The following is a 20,323-nucleotide window of genomic DNA, read 5'->3' on the forward strand; positions in this document are numbered from 1 at the left end:
ATCCTTGGTGGTTCCTTAAATGGTGCTTAGCCCCACCCAGTGCATCCCAAGATGCACTAGGCAGGGTTGGGCACCACCATTTTGTGCAGGGCAAGCCCGAAGGCAGGAGGGTGGGAGGTGTTGCTCCTGCCCTCCAGCCTCCATCTTTTTTCAAGTATGGGGGGTTGGAGGAGGGAGGGTGTCACTAGATCACCAGGACCATTGTTGTTTTGGGGGTCTCAGGAAGGGGGCATGGTGGGAGGCTCATGATCACTAGACCACCAAGGCCTTCCTTGCCTGGGGGTGCAGGAGGGGGGTTGGGGGTGCGGTGGGATCAGGGACCACTAAGACCACCAGGGAGTTTTGCGTGTGTGTGTGTGTGGGGGGGGGGGGGGGGTCAGGTGGTGAAGGGGGCTCCACGTGGGTCAGAAGGTGCAGGGGGTGGAACCGGGAGCTGTTGAATGCATTTGACAGCATTGTCAAATGCATTTGTCAGCTCAGTGACACAAGACTAGCCTGAGCATACACAGAGCACCCATGCTTAACAATGGACTGCTTTGCACATGCCCTGGCAGCCTTCCCTACGTGTCATTTGCATGTGATTTCTTTAGTGCATTGCCTGCTATTTCCACCTTGGTAATTTTTACTGAGGTGGAAATAGCGGGCGCTCAATTCCAGGGACTTTAGTACATCAGCCCCAGAGTGCCCTCAGTATGGGCCCTAAAATGACTGAATGGGTTAGGAACTGGTTGAATAGAAGGTGACAGAGGGTAGTGGTAAATGGAGCTCACTCTGAGGAAAAGGATGTTACCAATGGTGTACCACAAGGTTTGGTTTGTGGGCTGGTTCTTTTTAACATTTTTGCAAGTGATATTGCTGAAGGGCTGTCTGGTAAGGTACCAAAATCTGTAATAGGGTGGACAACCTTGATGGTATGGATAACATGAGGAAGGACCTAACAAAACTTGAGGAATGGTCTGGAATTTGGCAGCTAAGATTTAATGTTATAAACTCAGGGTCATGCATTTGGGCTGGAAAAACCTGAGGGAACGGTACAGTTTAGGGAGTGAAGAACTTTTGTGCACGACAGAGGAGCGGGACTTGGGTATGATCATATGTGATAATCTTAAGGTTGGCAAACAGGTAGAAACGGTGACAGCAAATGTTAGAAGGCTGTTTGGGTGCATAGGGAGAGGCATCTATATTATTCAATATTCAGGGTCCATGCTGGGCGCCGTCAGATGACGACACCCATATGTGAGAATACTTGGCCTACTGTCCTCAGAGAACAACTGCTACAGTTGAGTAACTTTGTTTTCTGAACCATAATATGGCAGTAGAAAACCTAAGATTATATATGAAAAGCAACTGACACCAATACATGTACCTTTAAAAAAATGTTCCATAAAAAAGACTATGGACCCCTTTTACTAAACGGCGGTAAGCCCAACGCGGGCTTACCGCTTGCTAAACAGGAAGTAACGCTGGGCTACCGCAGCAGCCCGGCGGTACTTCTCACTGCTAGTGCACTGCCCGGTTACCACCGTGTTAGCATAGGATCCCTTCCCGCCACCTCAATGGGTGGCGGTAAAGGCTCCCCACCGAAATGGCTGCACGGCAAGTGCTTTACTTGCTGCGCAACCATTTCCTGCAGGAAAGAGAGACTTTCTTTTTACCCATTGCAGTAAAAGGGGGACTCAGCGCACGTGAAAAACACGTGCCAAAGCCAGCACAGACCGCCTTTTGCCGCAGCTTGGTAATAGGGGCCCTATATGCTTTCCTGTTGATACAAAAGATTGAAATCTGAACAGATGCCAGTGTGTATATTCACCTGAAAACAACTAAAAGTAAAACTAATCATACTTTGAACAAAAAACATTCTTTTCTCTTAAAGAGAGAATTTCCAGTGATGTAAAACTTAAAAGGATGACTATGTAAACAAACAATTATTTAAACAATTTCCTTTACTACAGAGGCAAATGTAAATGTTAACGCCCATTTTATAGAATTACTCACAGGATTTCCTGCGGGTTAGTGCATTAGTCTAATAGTTTTAGTAATGTTAAAAGAGGCATTTCTGCAGGTGGGTTTAGGTTGGGGAATTGATTTTCAAATGTACTCATGCTGTTCTGCCTCTACTCAGTTGCCTACATGAACCAAAGGAATAAAAGGCCCAGGCACATTTTGAATGAATACTTTCTATGAGCTACTTTTTGAAAAAGAAAACGCCGTCTGAATAGCTTTTCTTTGAAAATTAGCTGCCAATTATCCACACAGTCTTAACTATATGAACTATATGAAAACTGTACCCATTACTAGTGGGATATGTATGGGGGAAAACTTTTGATTTGGTTCACTTTTTAATCAATCAGCCTTCAATTCATTTTTTTTTCAGATACTGAATGATTTGTTTCATTCATTTTTAAAGGTGATAGGGGAAAGCACTTTTATACTGTAAGATTGTTTTCCATCCATTTCAGCAAATCCAGTTTGAAACTAGAGTGGAGGAGTAGCCTAGTGATTAGAGCAGTGGACTAAAAACTGAGTAGAAAGGGTTCAAATCACACTAATGCTCTATTGCCTTTGGTAAGAGAAAGATAAATATAGTCCCCTGTACACAAGTACCAAGTTGTGAATAGCTTCTGTGGCCTGCAACTTGTGTGACAGTTTCATGGCAGACTATTCACTAGATTCTACCTTAACCCCCTGAGTCTATAAAGGTCACAAAAAATTGGACGTGCAAATATTGGTGCGGTTCCGATTTCCATGTGCAATTTAATTGAATAATGAGCCAATTAGTGTCAATAATTGGCTTTTTTAATAAGCAAATATTGTTACTAATTAGATTTAATTGGGTGTTACATGCGTAAAGTTAGGCACAGGATCCACAGCTAAAATTTACATGTGGTCCAAAAAAGGGGACGTGGAAAGGTTATGGTCATGGGCATTTTGGAGTGGAATGGGGTGTGGTTTTGAGTTATGCATATAATTACAGAATAAAGATGCTCATGTCCATTCAGTTTATTTAGTGGTTTATGAATGAAAAGGGCTTCATATGTCACATTTCACCATTTGACAAAAAGTAAATACATACTTCTAATTACTAGGAATACAATAATAGTCCCTGAAAACCAGGCATGCAAAGGAGAAGCTGAATTACTGTCAGTTGTCAGAACATAGAGATTTTTGATATTGTTTATCACACCTTCAAAGGTCAAGTTTTAAAGCTGAGTCTATTTTTTTACTGATTGATTTTGATCACTGTACTTGTGGACCCATGATTACATATAGCAAGTGAGCATATGCTGGATAAAATTGTCAGATGCTTTCTCCCATATATATGAAGGTCCTTCACATTTACTTATTGAAAAGTTTTATGAAGTAATTTATTTGAGGAGTCAGGTATCTGGTAGATATACTGGTAGTAATGTACAGAGTCGAGATTGCTCTCAGCAAAAAAGAGCACCAAAAACTTGAGGCAGGCAGTCAGCTTTAACCAGGGCACAGTCCTAGCAGGCACAAAGACTGCTGGCTAATCCACAAAGAAGGGCTGTAGACATGGTGCAGCCAGATTTTGATGGTGACTTGCCTGGAACTTCTGCTCTCCTAGAATGTTCTAGTGAGTATTTGAGAAATTTGGGAGATGGTGAGGGCACTGGGAGGTCAGATGGGTCTGAAAAACATAATAGGAAAGGAGCAGGGGTAGGAAAGGAGAAGGGCAAGTCACTGAGGAAACGTTTAAAAGACAAAAAAATGTTTGATACAGTTGCAACATGTGGTAAAATGTTTAGATATAGAGAAAAGAATACAGAGACAATGGCTGGGTAACCCGATGACAATGTGGAAGTCTTCTGACTCTTGAGATGCATCACTGTCATCATCTGATTCATCTTCTGAAGTTAAAACAGTACTACCTTGGGTGTCTTGCTTGTCTGGTGAATCAGGATGTTCCAGTAATGTAGCTCAGGTGTCAAGAAGACAATATACATTGTATGAAATTGCTCTGTTAGATTGTAGATGAGTCTGAGGATTTTAAGGAGGAAACTATATTGATTATTTTCTTTATTAGAGAGAAGGTGAGCAAAGGAGGAAGGGAGATGAGTTGAAAAATGATAGCAAGAAGAAAAAAGTGAAGGTACCTAGGACACTTTTTAATTGGGTATTGGCATTCAATATTTATGCCAGTGTGCTTGGCGATGCTAAACTGGCATTATTTTCAGGATTATTAAGGTATTCTGATATGATTTTGAGGGTTTATAGGACATATGGAGGGTGGGTATGACTTAACTATAATGAGCATTTTAGGCGTAGCTTGACCAAAGATAAATCGGATTGTTGGGGATGGTGGGAGGTCCATTTGTTGCTTGCTAAAATGAGGGGATCTCACTTGTCATTTTTCAGTCAAGAGCCTCCCCAGGGATCAGTGCTTCTTAGAGGTGGGGTCAAACATTGTTCAACTAAGTATGGGAAAATTTGGACATCAGTAGGCCAGAATTGGGGGCTCAGCGGGCTTCGAGGAAGATCGCAATTCAGTACCTGTTTTCAGTTTAATGCAGGACGTTGCAAGCATTTTGGATGTGAGTTCAGTCATAGATGCAGTAAGTGCAATGAGTCTCACCCTGTAATCCATTGCTTTGGAGTATGAGGAAGAGGTTGGCCGATATGGTCAGCATGGCCTTCTGCATCTGGCAATCCCTTTGGGAAAGACTGACATGTTTGGTCAGACTAATTCTATTTGAGCTTTGAGGCCTCACTCATTTAGTTTTTGAGCCTTTTATAGCCCCCCCCCCCCCCCCACCACTACAATCTGGGTTAGCCATCTTGTTAGCAAACTGCATGTTTCATGCTTTTTAGGGATATTTTGAAAGTTTACTACCCCTTATGTATGTTTTTAAAAATATATTTTAACACATCTTGTAAACCTTTGGTAAAACAAATGTGTGAAAGAAATTATGTCCATATATTAGGGGAAAAGCCCAAATAAATAAAAAATTGAACTGAAATATGTTGCTGAATGGCCAAGTAGCCTAATAGTTAAATCTTCAAATTTCAAAGCAGGGCAGCAAGGGTTAAAATCATACTGCTGCTGCTGCTTGTGATCTTAGGAAAGCCACGTAGGGCTTAGCATGAGCTATCAGACCTTTAGCCTATGTTAAGTACCACATGATCCATAAGTATAAAATTTAAAAAGAATCAGAGAAAATTTTTCTTCACACAATATGTAATTAAACTCTGGAATTCGTTGCCAGGGAATGTGGTAAAGGTGGTTAGCTTAGTGGGGTTTAAAAAAGATTTGGACGGCTTCCATAGAACATTATTAAAACATCTTTGGGAAAAATCAACTGCTTATTTCTGGGAAAAGCAGTATAAAACATATTGAACTTTTTTGGGATTTTGGCAGGTATTTGTGAAAATGAAAGAAGCCAAGAGAGAGATACGACTGGCAAAAGCGCAAGCAGAAGAACAAATGGCTAGAAATGTAAGGAGGGGTGACAAAAATTTCTTCAGGTATATTAGTGAAAGGAGAATGACTAAAAAGGGAATTGTGAGACTAAAAGATACTGCGAACCACTATGTGGAAAATGATGAAGAAAAAGCAAATTTGCTAAATAGATACTTTTGTTCTGTTTTCACAGAGGAAAATCCTGGAGAAGGACCGCGATGGACTGGAAATAATACAATTGAGAATGAAGTGGATAGAGCACCGTTCACAGAAGAAAGTGTGTATCAACAACTTGAAAAGCTAAAGGTGGACAAAGCCATGGGACCGGACGAGATCCACCCCAGGATATTGAGGGAGCTCAGAGAGGTTTTGGTGGGTCCTCTTAAAGATTTGTTTAATATATCCTTGCAGACCGGAAAGGTTCCGAAGGATTGGAGAACGGCGGAGGTGGTCCCTCTTCACAAAAGTGGTGATAGGGAAGAAGCTGGAAACTACAGGCTGGTAAGCCTCACTTCGGTTATTGGAAAAGTAATGGAAGCGATGCTGAAGGAAAGGATAGTGAATTTCCTGGAAGCCAATAAGTTGCAAGATCCAAGACAACATGGTTTTACAAAAGGGAAATCATGCCAAACAAATCTCATTGAGTTCTTTGATTGGGTGACAGGAGAATTGAATCAGGGACGAGCTATGGGCGTAATCTACTTAGATTTCAGCAAAGCTTTTGACATGGTTCCCCACAGGAGGCTCTTAAATAAACTGGAGGGGCTGAAGATAGGACCTGAACTGGTGAACTGGATTAGGAACTGGTTGACGGACAGACACCAGAGGGTGGTGGTGAATGGAATTCGCTCGGAGGAAGGAAAAGTGAGTAGTGGAGTGCCTCAGGGATCGGTGCTGGGGCCGATTCTGTTCAATATATTTGTGAGTGACATTGCCAAAGGGTTAGAAGGTAAAGTTTGCCTATTTGCGGATGATACTAAGATCTGTAACAGAGTGGACACCCGGGAGGGAGTGGAAAACATGAAAAAGGATCTGAGGAAGCTAGAAGAATGGTCTAAGGTTTGGCAATTAAAATTCAATGCGAAGAAATGCAAAGGGATGCACTTAGGGATTAGAAATCCACGGGAGACGTTTGTGTTAGGCGGGGAGAGTCTGATAGGTACGGGCGGAGAGAGGGATCTTGGGGTGATAGTATCTGAGGATTTGAAGGCGATGAAACAGTGTGACAAGGCGGTGGCCGTAGCTAGAAGGTTGTTAGGCTGTATAGAGAGAGGTGTGACCAGCAGAAGAAAGGGGGTGTTGATGCCCCTATATAAGTCGTTGGTGAGGCCCCACCTGGAGTATTGTGTTCAGTTTTGGAGGCCGTATCTTGTTAAGGATTTAAAAAGAATTGAAGCGGTGCAAAGAAAAGCTACGAGAATGGTATGGGATTTGCGTTACAAGACGTATGAGGAGAGACTTGCTGAACTAAACATGTATACTCTGGAGGAAAGGAGAAACAGGGGTGATATGATACAGACGTTCAAATATTTGAAAGATATTAATCCGCAAACGAACATTTTCTGGAGATGGGAAGGTGGTAGAACGAGAGGCCATGAAATGAGATTGAAGGGGGGCAGACTCAAGAAAAATGTCAGGAAGTATTTTTTCACGGAGAGAGTAGTGGATGCTTGGAATGCCCTCCCGCGGGAGGTGGTGGAAATGAAAACGGTAACGGAATTCAAACATGCGTGGGATAAGCATAAAGGAATCCTGTGCCGAAGGAATGGATCCTCAGGAGCTTAGTCAAGATCGGGAGGCGGGACTGGTGGTTGGGAGGCGGGGATAGTACTGGGCAGACTTATACGGTCTGCGCCAGAGCCGGTGATGGGCAGCGGGACTGGTGGTTGGGAGGCAGGGATAGTGCTGGACAGACTTGTACAGTCTGTGCCAGAGCCGGTGGTTGGGAGGCAGGGCTTGTGGTTGGGAGGCGGGGATAGTGCTGGGCAGACTTATACGGTCTGTGCCCTGAAGAGCACAGGTACAAATCAAAGTAGGGTATACACAAAAAGCAGCAAATATGAGTTATCTTGTTGGGCAGACTGGATGGACCGTGCAGGTCTTTTTCTGCCGTCATCTACTATGTTACTATGTTACTATGTTACTATGGATTGGCCACAGTTGAAAACAGGATACTGGGCTTGATGGACCTTTGGGCTGTCTCAGAGTGGCAATACTTATGTAGGACATTTAGCATTTAGGGCCGGATTCTATATAAGGCATGGTGAGTAGCATGCATTAAATTATGTGCATGGCCAATTTACATGCACTACTCAATTGAGTAACGAGCCAATTAATGATAACCAATTACAACCAATTATCATCACTAATTGGCAATAATTGGAATTTACACATGCTTCTTTTTAGGCATATTCTAAAAAGAGGTGCATGTAAATCCCAACGCGCATAGCTGAAAAGAGGGTGCAGCCATGGGAAGAGTATAAGCGTGTTGGGGGTGTCAATCAAATTCATGCGTGTTGTTATAGAGTTTGGGGGAACATGCATATATTTAGGCATGGGTGTTTACACCAGGCTTTCAGTGGCAAAAATGGCCACACCTAAACGTACATGCATTCTCCCAGCCTATAACCGTGTATACACAGTTTATAGAATAGCACTACGTGAGTTATTCCGACACTCCTACATTTTAGATGCTATTTAGTGAATCTGGCACTTATTGCATGCTAATTGCATTAGTGCGTGCTAAGCTTTAATAAAAGGGCCCCTAACAGGAGCAGTTATCAAAGTGGATATATTATTTTGCTGATAACCAGTGCACGTTTTGTGAGAGTACATACTGGTACGGCATACTGGCACCATTTTTCTCCTTCACCCCTCATCCCCATCTCCTGCAGTCACGAGGAGTAGCAGATGTGGAGCTGCAGTGCTAGGACTTGTTTTACGCGCGTCCACTAAGCACGGCAACTGGGTAGTAATCAGCACTGTACGCGTGTACATCATTACCGCCCAGTTAACGTATGAGACTTTACTGCTAGGTCAGTAGCTGGCAGTAAGGTCTCAGACCCAAAATGGATGCGCACCAATTTTTTTTTTTCCGCACGTCCATTTTCAGCCAAAAAAGGCCTTTTTGCAGGCACACTGAAAATTGGACCTGCGCAGGTCCAATACATGCGTTTATACCAGCGCAGGCCATTTTTTGGTGCACCTTAGTAAAAGGATCCCCTAAAATCTTCTTTCATTGGACACGTGGAATCACATCTTCACTTCATCTGTTTTGTAGAGGTTTAAATTTTAGATATACTCTGTTTTGAGCACGTTTCAGGGACAAGTGGTTTTGCAAGTGAAAATAATAAAAAAATAAATATTCAGTTTCATGCACATCTCTCATTTGTTGGAACATAACTAAATAGGCTATAAGCCCCTAACATGGTCCGTTGGTTTTCTTATATTTTGTTCTTGTGATGACTTATATATATTGTGCCAAAACTGAAAACACTTATCTCTTCTATCTGGTCTATAATAAAAGGAGCTCATTGTGAACACTATCCACCCTAAAAGGTTGTTTTGTGGCTGTACATGAAGAATTATGATATTGCATATATAAGTGTGTGTTTTTGTTCCTAGTCATACATCCAAAGGTTATAAATTCCTTTCAAAAAACCCAGTTAATTGTTTAACTTATTAGTGAAACATAACCACAAAGGCGTGGTATAGTTGCATTTTCAATATGATAACTAGAGCCCAGTTAAGGAACAGGTTATTTTGAGTTAGGCTTCACTAGACCAAACTTGCTTTCCTTGTGCCATCACCATTTAGTTGGATAGACATTGCCTAAAAATGTGGTGAATAAAGGATTTTTTTTTTTTATTGACATTTATATCCCACATTATCCCAAGCAAACTTGGGTTCAATGTGGCTTACATTTGAAAATACAGTGAGTCAGAATAATAGATTTCAGTAACATCATGGGATCAAGTCAATGGATATGTCTGAAACATTTAACAAAGATGAGATTACTAAATATACCCAGCTGAGCAATTCAAAGACTGTGCTTTAATGATGCCGCATGTTCAGAAATCAGCCATAATTATAGTCAGTTATTCAAACATTATCACATGCACACACCAGATCAGGCATCCATATACATATTGCAAAAGTAAGCAACAACGTCTACAGCACAACACAGTTTATTCCAAATTGTTTAACCACCCTTAGGTGGTTTTTAGGTTTAACAAGCAATACCATGGGCACATAAGGTCTGGAAAACAAATTAGAACAATCATAGTTTAAAGCAAATGCTCATAATATGTAATACTTGGTCACAATAATGAAACAGTGATGATAAATGCTCCCAGATTTCAACCTAATTAAGGTTTAAAAAACAAAAAAACTTTTGTACTTATAAATAGAAACTCCAAATGTTGAGCACCTGATTCTCATAACATGATGTCTGTTTTGGTGACCCTTTCCTAGATGAAAACATTTATGCACAAATACAACACCTGCAAGGGTACAAGGGAGTCCCTATAATAAGCCCCTCCAAATGACACACTGATTACGATTTAGAACAAATTAGTACTCTAACTGATGAAAACAATATATCCTCTGTGTACACCTGTATGGTGCACAAGCCGACATGTTTGAAAAATATAAATGAGAGCAAATAAAAATGCTACCAACAATAAAGAACAAAAAAGTGGATGCAGTAGCTGATAGATTTGTTTGCTTTGTTTGGGTATATGGGGATGACAGTTGCGTGGGGGAGGCAGGGCTGAGTCGGCTTCAACTTTTTGATGTCATGCCATCTCCTGTTCTCAGTCTAACCTCCTTGCATGTCACTACCTTACTGAGGTGTTCTTTTACTAAACCATGGTAAAAAGTGGCCTGCGGTAGTATGGGCGTGTATTTTTGGTGTGCACTGGGCCATATTTTTAACCGCGGCTGGGAAAAAAGACATTTTTAATGGGGCAGAAAATGGCCGTACACTAAAATTAAAAGTAGCATGTGGCCATTTACTGCTAGAGTCCTTCCCACTACCCATTGACCTAGTGGTAAGTGCTCATGTGCTACTTGTGTGGTAATCAGGCAGCACACACCAGTGAAACTGTGTTGCCAATTACTGCTAGAAACGCCCCCACATTAGAAAATAGAAAATTATTTTCTATCATGGGAAACAGCATATGCCAACTTCGAAACTACTACAGGGTGCCTGCGCTACCCCTGCGGTAGTGCCAATTTGGCACACGCTACCCATGCGTTACCCTACAACTGCTTAGTAAAAGGGACCCTGAAAGAATCAGGGTCCAGAATGAGACTTGGAATAGAAATGGCTAATGGCTAGTGATCATGGCAGCTAGAGAAATGTATTGCTATGGCTTGTCAGATGCTTTAATTATACTATAATATTTTTACTGTTGCTATCTTTAAATGTATTACTGAATAGGAGACAGTGAATGTTTCTTCATACTATTGCTAGTACACAATGACAAACACTGTACCATTGACTGGAAAATGTTAGAATACCATACCTGAAATGTGTTCTTTGAAATGATATCTTTTTGTGCAATATTTGAGTTTGTAAGGCTTCTAGAAAAACATGCCTGGCAATATCCAGGCTACAATCAAGCCTTTGAAATATTGCTCTTACTATATACAATACTGAGAATGATTTAATAGCCAAACAATGTGACTCTGAGAGGAAATGTAATTTTTAGCGGAAATCTCTAAAACCAAAGTAATAAAATATATTACCGTTCAAATTTATGATTATGGCATTATTTAATATATAAAAACCAGAGATACGGTGTGACCAAAATGATTTACTACAAATACTTTCCATTACCCTTATCACCCATGGTCATGCAGGTTCCTACAATAAATTCATTACCACATCATCTCACTTCCCTTCTTCATCCTTAGTGGAAATATTGTTAATGGTATAATGTGAATCAAAAAACAAATGTATACTTAAGAAACCTGCAGCAGGCAGCCCTGAGCTGCATCTGGGTTGAATACAAATTTGATATTCATTTTGACAAATCAGAACTTTATTCTTTTAATAGAGATGTGCATTTATTAATGAATATTTGGTTTGTTAGTGGGCTTTAAAAATATATAATGGGCAATTCTGTAGCAGGGCATGCACAGGAGGTGGGAGGAAAAGGAGGAGGGGATCCGGATGGAAGGGAGAGAGCTGCTGGACATGGGAGGGGAGAGGAGGAAGGGGTTGGAGAGCTGCTGGACAAGGGAGAAAGAGGAAGAAGGGACTGGAGGGAAGGGAGAGAGCTGCTGGACATGGGAGGAAGAGGAAGAAGGGACTGGAGGTAAGGGAGAGAGCTATTGGACATGGGAGGAAGAGGAGGGGACTGGATGGAAGGGGGAGAGCTGCTGGAGGAAGAGGAGGAGGGGATTTGGGTGGAAGGGAGAGAGCTGCTGCATGTGGTGGGAGGAGGAGGAGGGGGCTGGAGAGAAAGAGCTGCAGGATGTGGGAGGAAGAGGGGGAGGAGAACTGGAGGGAAGGGAGAGAACTGCTGGTACAGCACAAGGAGGGAGGGAAGAGAAACAGAGGTACCAGACAGAAAATATTTCTTCACTCATGTGTAATTAAATTCTGGAATTTGTTGCCAGAGAATGTAGCAAAAGTGGTTAGCTTAGCGGGCTTTAAAAAGGGGTTTAGATGGCTTCTTATAGGAAAAGTCTATAGACCATTATTAAAATGGACTTGGGGAAAATCCACTGATTATTTCTAGTATAAGCATCATAAAATGTATTATATTGTTTTGGGATCTTGCCAGGTATTTGTGACCTGGATTGACTACTGTTGGAAACAAGATGTTGGGCTAGATGAACCTTCAGTCTGTCCCAGTATGTCAATACTTATACACTCTGGTACTGGGCCTCTATCCTTTGTCACTTTTTTCAACCATGTTCCTCTCTATTTGGTGACTGCTGTTTTTAGACTGCTCTCCAAGCATGCCAGTTACCAACCCCCACATGTACCCATGCCCAGCGATAGACTCACCTCTGCCTTCTACCAGGAAAAGAAAGCAAGTGACATGTCTTAGGAAATGTGGTGTTAAGCCATATCTGACTATGGGAGCATAAGAGCGATAGTGAGAAGACTACTACAGCAACAGTGGATGCTGCTGCTGCTGACCCTGTTGAAAAGCAAGATCATGCAGCAGTAGCAGAATATGAGTATATGCTGTCTCTGGAGGGAGAAGATGACATCGAAGACAAAGGTGTCCATGCAGAGGAGAAGAAGGAGGAGGAAGAGGAAATGGGGGAGCCAGCAGAGATGCCACAATATCATGTCAGTCAGAGCATCTGTCCCACCTTGATCAGGAGGCACTCAATGATCCACTAGAGGTAGTAGAGAGGTGGGTAATTAATCAACAGGCCTTGCTCAGGGGATAGGTTGCTGGCATGTGCCAGCAGCTGGCAGGCATCCCACAGGTGTTGGTTGGTGTACAGCACAAACTGTTATCTACAAGGGAGGATTGGGTTGCCAGGAGGCAATATGAGCAACAGCTGTTGCATCTCCTGGCCTCCATCCTCCTCCAGTTGCTACCAAGCTGCCAGTCAGCGCTAAACTTCCTCAGATCACTTAGCCTGCTATATCTCAAGTGAGCCCCGTACCTGGAATAACAACTGCATGGCCCCATGCTCCATCCCCAGCTCCTCCAACTCAGCCCCATAGAAGAAGCTGCAGAGCAACCCTCCCATGCCCAAAGCAGGGGAAGGGGGAAGCATGATGTGGTCACTTTGGCACTAGCTCTCTCCCCGGAACTTTATGGGACATGCTTGCCTTTGGGCCCTGATGTCTGGGATGTAACTTAAATATGCCTTTCTATATATGTTTGCCAATTGGTGTTTTATTAAACATATTATGCATTTTTTTATTTGCATCTTTTACTTGTATTTATTTTCAATCTATATTTGAATGCCATTGTCTTTACTTTTTACATCATTACGTATTTACTATTTTTACATTCTTTATATATATATATATATATATATATATATATATTTTTTTTTTTTTTTTTTTTAATGTTCTTATATTCTTAATGGTTCTTTTCCAGACTCCTGAGGCAGGCCTGTGGCCAAAACACAGATCTGTGTTGAATGTACAATAAATCACTGTCAATATTAGTCTGTTGTCCTGGTTTCTTGAGTCATTGGCCCACTTCCCACTTTCTTGTAGCTGTTTACCTCATGTGGGATTTTGGCGTTCGTCCACTTTGGTGGACTTTTTCACCTCATCCAGGGCTTTACCACTCCCATCCTTCTGTTTGTCTTAATTGTGATCCTTCAGACAATGATTGGTGGTGGGCAGTTGAGGTGCTGGCAGATGTTGTGCCAGTGAATAGGTTGTGCATTGGCCTTGGCCTTATACGCTGCAGGCCCATACAGGACATTAAAGTTTGCTGGGGAGGAGGGAGGCAGGGGTCACCTTAGTGAAAATTTAAAATGTACAGCAGGATGGGTGGAGAAGGCTGGGAGGGCTGTTTTGTTTTTTTAATTGAAATTGTGCAGCACTATGGAGGGAGGGGAGGCTGTGGGGGGGGGGGGGGTCTGTTTGTGGTTCTTTGAAATTGCTGGATCTAGTGCTCACAAATGGAGGAAGTGTTTCCAATATCCGGGTGGGTGCCCACCTATCTAATAGTGATCATCACACCATATGATTTGATATAAGGGCAAAATGAGGTGAGAAATAATTAGGCATCCTTCTAGCTGTCTTAAAAGAAATAAATTTACCCCATGTTGTCATTAACTCAAGGGCTAAAAGTTATTCTTCCATAACAACATATAATGAGAATGATCTTGAAATGTTCACATTACCCATTCAAATGTAACAGTGTCTTCATCTTTCATTTTGGTTAAGGATTTTTAGTTTCTTTTATGTTTTTCTAATGTGTGAAAACAGACAGTTATTACCTTAGGTGTGTTGCCATTGTAATATTTGTTTATCAGATCACTGTAGGCTCTTTTAAGTTTAATTTAATTTATGAGACAGAACTACAAGATAAATTTCTTATACTATTTTCAAAGACTGAATGAGGCTAAAACCAGAGATGTCAATGGTGGCCCATCCCCATAGCTAGAGAATTAGCACTGCTATGTTAGAGAATGCTGGAGGTTTTTATTGTGGGCCCCAACCATGTCTAAAACCTGTTCTAGCAGATTTACATTCCAAAACCTGACGTAATCTAATCAACAAATGGGAAATAAAGTTCTCTTTTTTTTTTCTACCTTTGTGACTAGTCATTTTATTTTTCTAATCACGGTGGTCCCAGTCTCTGGTTTCTGCTTTCCTCTGTCTTCTTTTAACTCTCAGGATGACTCACACAGAAACAAATCCTAGGCTTCCACATCAGCTGCAGCAATGCGCCGGCCCGGGTACCGGCTGAAGAGGACTTCGGCTGGTGGGGGTTGGGGACCCCCGCCAGCACAGGTACCTGATGGCGGCAGCGGGGGAGGGTTAGTGGCGGCAGGAAGGGGGGGTCGAAAGGGTTGGTGGGGGCCAGGACCAAATCTGGGGGGCCCACGCCCCCGCGGCCCCACGTAGCTACGCCCCTGGCACTAATAATAGACCATCAATTTTGGGGGCACTTATAGTTCCATTAGGCCACTTGCCCTACTGAGAGAGATACATAAACTGCTAACCTTCCTCTCTTAAGCCTATAGAACTGATCCTTATTTCTACATATAGGTTATAAAGACCTGTGATCTCTGTCATGCCCTTCCCTTCCTGTTTAGTAGACCTCTCTTGCCCCCAGCTCTTAAATTATTGAACTCCTTCACCATCCATCAATTTTATTTGGTGGTAGATTCGTGTCACACCCTTAAAAGTTAGACCTCTTGTCGAGGCTGCTCAGTATTGGGCTTGGACATTTTATCTGTGGTCCAGAGGTTCAGCAACCTTTTGTCCATTTTCAAAGAGAAAGATCTTTGTGTTTTGACATCACTAATGCTTACCACCAACCACAAGATTTAGCTGGGCTAAATCCCGCGGTCTGGATATCATCCCAATTGTTCCTAATCCTCTCCGCCCAAGGGACAAGGGAGTCTAGCATGTGAGCTATAACAAGATACTAATTACTTATAGTATACTATTTGGGTAAATTTAGCTCTAAGAGGAATCTTTTCCTCCTTCAATCAGAAGATTCCAGGGATGAGAGAGATCCAAGGCCTTCTAGGCAGGAGCACAGAAAGGAGGAAGTGAGGGATCCATGTGAGTTTTATGTTAATGTAATTTGTGAGTTTTATGTTAATGTAATTTTACTATGAACAGTTTTGAGCGCACTTTCCTTCTGATATGGAAGGATGCACTCCTTGCATGTGTACCACCAAGAAGCAGAGGTTCCATTTTCCATGAAGGTGCTGACCTGGGTGGCAATGGAAGTGGACCATGCTGCCTGGAAATATTGAACTGCCACTGAAACACCCCCAGGTGAGTCTCGGGGCTGGGGGTCAGGGGGTGGGGAGGTTAGGGATCAGGAGTGGGGTTTTAATATTGGGGACATGGTTTGATGTTAGGTGGATCAAGAGGCAGAATAGTAACACCAGGGGGATCAGGAGAGGGATGGTGATTTTAGGTGGGTGTTCAGACATAGGGAGGGAGTAGATGGAGATTGGACATGGGGGATCAAAGCAACAAGAGGTGCAATCTGGAGGGAATGGTAGGTGTCTGGGAAGGCACATCACTGTGGCACTTGTCTTATTTATTTATATATTTATTTATTTTGGTACTGGTCTTCCACCTGAGTTCAGTATTGAACTGGAAACCAGTATAATTTGTTTTTTTGAAAAGTAGAGTAACATGGCCAATTGAAGTGCATATGAGTCTCTTAAATTGATATTGGGCAATCCCTGCATAAATTACATTACAATAAACTAGGTGGAAGACTAAAAAACATGAAAAAGGGTGTGCAAAAGAAACATTTAAAAATAAAATAGGTAAAGTATGAGTCAGCACAAAGCACATTGGAAATGTATCTATAAAATGAAATCTTGCTATCGAAGGCAACTCCTAATATGTTATTATGCTATGTTATTAGATACTAAGAGAAAGTTCATCTTTTATTTATACAGTTATTTGAAACAATAAAAATAAACCTCATGTTCATTTGATGAATACATTTAAACATAGACTTACCTCCTGCAGTGTCGTTGGAAGCTAAAGTTTCATAACACTTCATAAATGCCTCAAATAATTATTCTCCATATGTGCTCTTTTGCTAAATCATCACCATTCCTAGAAGAACTGAGTCACTGCTAAAACAATGCAGGATTTCCAGGAATGACTTCAATATTAGAAATGCTAATTAACGGACAATAGTGTAGTCATTATGGTCAGGGTATGATCACCTAGAATTCTGTCTAAGTACCCTTGTAAGTCACAAGAAACTTAGAGAAAGGTAAATGTATTGGGGAGTTGATGGAGTATATCATGGTCAGTTTTCAGTACATTGACTATGTGCAAGATACATAGACACTTTGGAACCCACACTTTAAGAGAAACAGCTTGAGTAGCTTTCCTTTGACAATTAGCTATAATGATATAGGGGGAAATAAAAAGTTGGAGTCCTTTTGCCTGCTATGGTTAGTTTTTGGAGAGGCAGATGAGAGGTGGAGGAGTGCAAATCATATTTCAAATTCACCATGACACTTGCTTGGACTAGAAGGCAGATGAGCACACTTTCTCTCACTCCATTCCTTCACTCTTCTCTCTCTCTCTCTCTCTCCCCCTCCCTCCCTCCCACACACTCATACATATACACACAAACCTGCATTCTTCGTCTACAGGCCCAACCCCAGCACTTCCCCTTTCCCCAACCACAGTGATATACATATTTCTTTCTCTTGACTCCAGTGTTATCCCCTTCCCCCAATCTTAGTACATTTCCTCTCTGTCCATTTGATTCTAGTGTTCTTCCCTTCTTCACCTGTGCTCTCTTTTCCCCTCACCCAATATCCCTTCTTTCCCTGTATCAATTCCTGCAATGATCCTCAATCCAAGGGTTCTTCGCCAACCCAATTCTAAGATTCTCCTCTTCCTCCATCTCTGAAGCTAACATTCTCTTCCTTTACTCTTCCTCTAGACTAAAACCTACCACCAGCCTTTATTTCTGTCACCAACCTGGTCTACTGTTACTTTCCATCTCCACTGTGCATTCATCTATCTATACTACAACCACACCTTTATCCTTTAAGCATAGAGCAGAACAGATATCAGAGTGGTGTCTTTAGCAGTGAAATGTTATTATTCCTCCTAGTATTTTGCAATAGCACAGTGGGCAGCTCTTTACAATGTATATCTAATGGGTCTGGCCTGGGGAAAGAGGCTTCAGGGGCAAAAAGAGTCACATCTGCCAAAGGGGGGAATTAAATACAATTACAGAGTGGAGAAAGAAGTGAAAAAAGTTATAATAAACCAATATCCCCCCCCCCCCAAAAAAAAGGCAACTACAGTGGGGGAAATAAGTATTTGATCCCTTGCTGATTTTGTAAGTTTGCCCACTGACAAAGACATGAGCAGCCCATAATTGAAGGGTAGGTTATTGGTAACAGTGAGAGATAGCACATCACAAATTAAATCCGGAAAATCACATTGTGGAAAGTATATGAATTTATTTGCATTCTGCAGAGGGAAATAAGTATTTGATCCCCCACCAACCAGTAAGAGATCTGGCCCCTACAGACCAGGTAGATGCTCCAAATCAACTCGTTACCTGCATGACAGACAGCTGTCGGCAATGGTCACCTGTATGAAAGACACCTGTCCACAGACTCAGTGAAACAGTCAGACTCTAACCTCTACAAAATGGCCAAGAGCAAGGAGCTGTCTAAGGATGTCAGGGACAAGATCATACACCTGCACAAGGCTGGAATGGGCTACAAAACCATCAGTAAGACGCTGGGCGAGAAGGAGACAACTGTTGGTGCCATAGTAAGAAAATGGAAGAAGTACAAAATGACTGTCAATCGACAAAGATCTGGGGCTCCACGCAAAATCTCACCTCGTGGGGTATCCTTGATCATGAGGAAGGTTAGAAATCAGCCTACAACTACAAGGGGGGAACTTGTCAATGATCTCAAGGCAGCTGGGACCACTGTCACCACGAAAACCATTGGTAACACATTACGACATAACGGATTGCAATCCTGCAGTGCCCGCAAGGTCCCCCTGCTCCGGAAGGCACATGTGACGGCCCGTCTGAAGTTTGCCAGTGAACACCTGGATGATGCCGAGAGTGATTGGGAGAAGGTGCTGTGGTCAGATGAGACAAAAATTGAGCTCTTTGGCATGAACTCAACTCGCCGTGTTTGGAGGAAGAGAAATGCTGCCTATGACCCAAAGAACACCGTCCCCACTGTCAAGCATGGAGGTGGAAATGTTATGTTTTGGGGGTGTTTCTCTGCTAAGGGCACAGGACTACTTCACCGCATCAATGGGAGAATGGATGGGGCCATGTACCGTACAATTCTGAGTGACAACCTCATTCCCTCCGCCAGGGCCTTAAAAATGGGTCGTGGCTGGGTCTTCCAGCACGACAATGACCCAAAACATACAGCCAAGGCAACAAAGGAGTGGCTCAGGAAGAAGCACATTAGGGTCATGGAGTGGCCTAGCCAGTCACCAGACCTTAATCCCATTGAAAACTTATGGAGGGAGCTGAAGCTGCGAGTTGCCAAGCGACAGCCCAGAACTCTTAATGATTTAGAGATGATCTGCAAAGAGGAGTGGACCAAAATTCCTCCTGACATGTGTGCAAACCTCATCATCAACTACAGAAGACGTCTGACCGCTGTGCTTGCCAACAAGGGTTTTGCCACCAAGTATTAGGTCTTGTTTGCCAGAGGGATTAAATACTTATTTCCCTCTGCAGAATGCAAATAAATTCATATACTTTCCACAATGTGATTTTCCGGATTTAATTTGTGATGTGCTATCTCTCACTGTTACCAATAACCTACCCTTCAATTATGGGCTGCTCATGTCTTTGTCAGTGGGCAAACTTACAAAATCAGCAAGGGATCAAATACTTATTTCCCCCACTGTAAATTAAGTTCTTAAATATGCCACCTCTTTGTAGCCAAACAATATTCTAAGTTTTCAACTGAAAAAGGGAGGAGCCTAAAAGTTGTGCATTTAAATTAAGACCTCTTCTAGCAAATCAAAGAACTTCCACAAAATGTAATGAGTAACTCAAAACATACTATATTGTAGACCGTGACACCCAGTTTTACAGATATATTTTCCAAAAATACTTTTCAAAAAAGTGGAGGAAAAGACCTCAAAAGTCTGTGATACTTAATGATTTCTCATCAAAAAACAAAGTATCTTACAGACAACAACCTCATCAGTGGCCAAAAACTTCCACAGTTCTTAATGTCTTTTTCTTTTTTATATTATATTTGTGTTAAATAACAAACACACTTCTTAAATCATTCTTATTAGGAGTAAACAAGCACACATATTAAAAAAAAAGAGATCCCAACAGGGTTCCGTTTCACCGAGGCTTCTTCAGGAGATGTACAGGTAGAAATTGAGCAATGGAGTAGGTACATATGGAATCCCCTCAGAAGCCTTGGTAAAAAGGGATCCTGTTGGGATTTCTTTTTTGGAAAAGATAAGTGGGCTTGTTTACTCCTAAGAAGAATGATTTAAGAAGTGTGTTTGTTATTTAACACAAATATATGAATTTAAAAAGTAAGGGCCTCTTTTATCAAGTTGTGCTAGGGATTCCCACTTGGCAATGCTGACAGAGCCCATGGCCTTTGTCAGCATTACTGCACTGGGAGCTGCTAGCACGGCTTGATAAAAGAGGCCCAAAGAAAGAAAAATACATTAAGAATTATGGAGGTTTTTGGCCAATGATTAGGTTGTTGTCTGTA

Source organism: Microcaecilia unicolor, chromosome 3, assembly GCF_901765095.1.
Source record: "Microcaecilia unicolor chromosome 3, aMicUni1.1, whole genome shotgun sequence".
In the NCBI taxonomy this organism is placed as follows: Eukaryota; Metazoa; Chordata; class Amphibia; order Gymnophiona; family Siphonopidae; genus Microcaecilia; species Microcaecilia unicolor.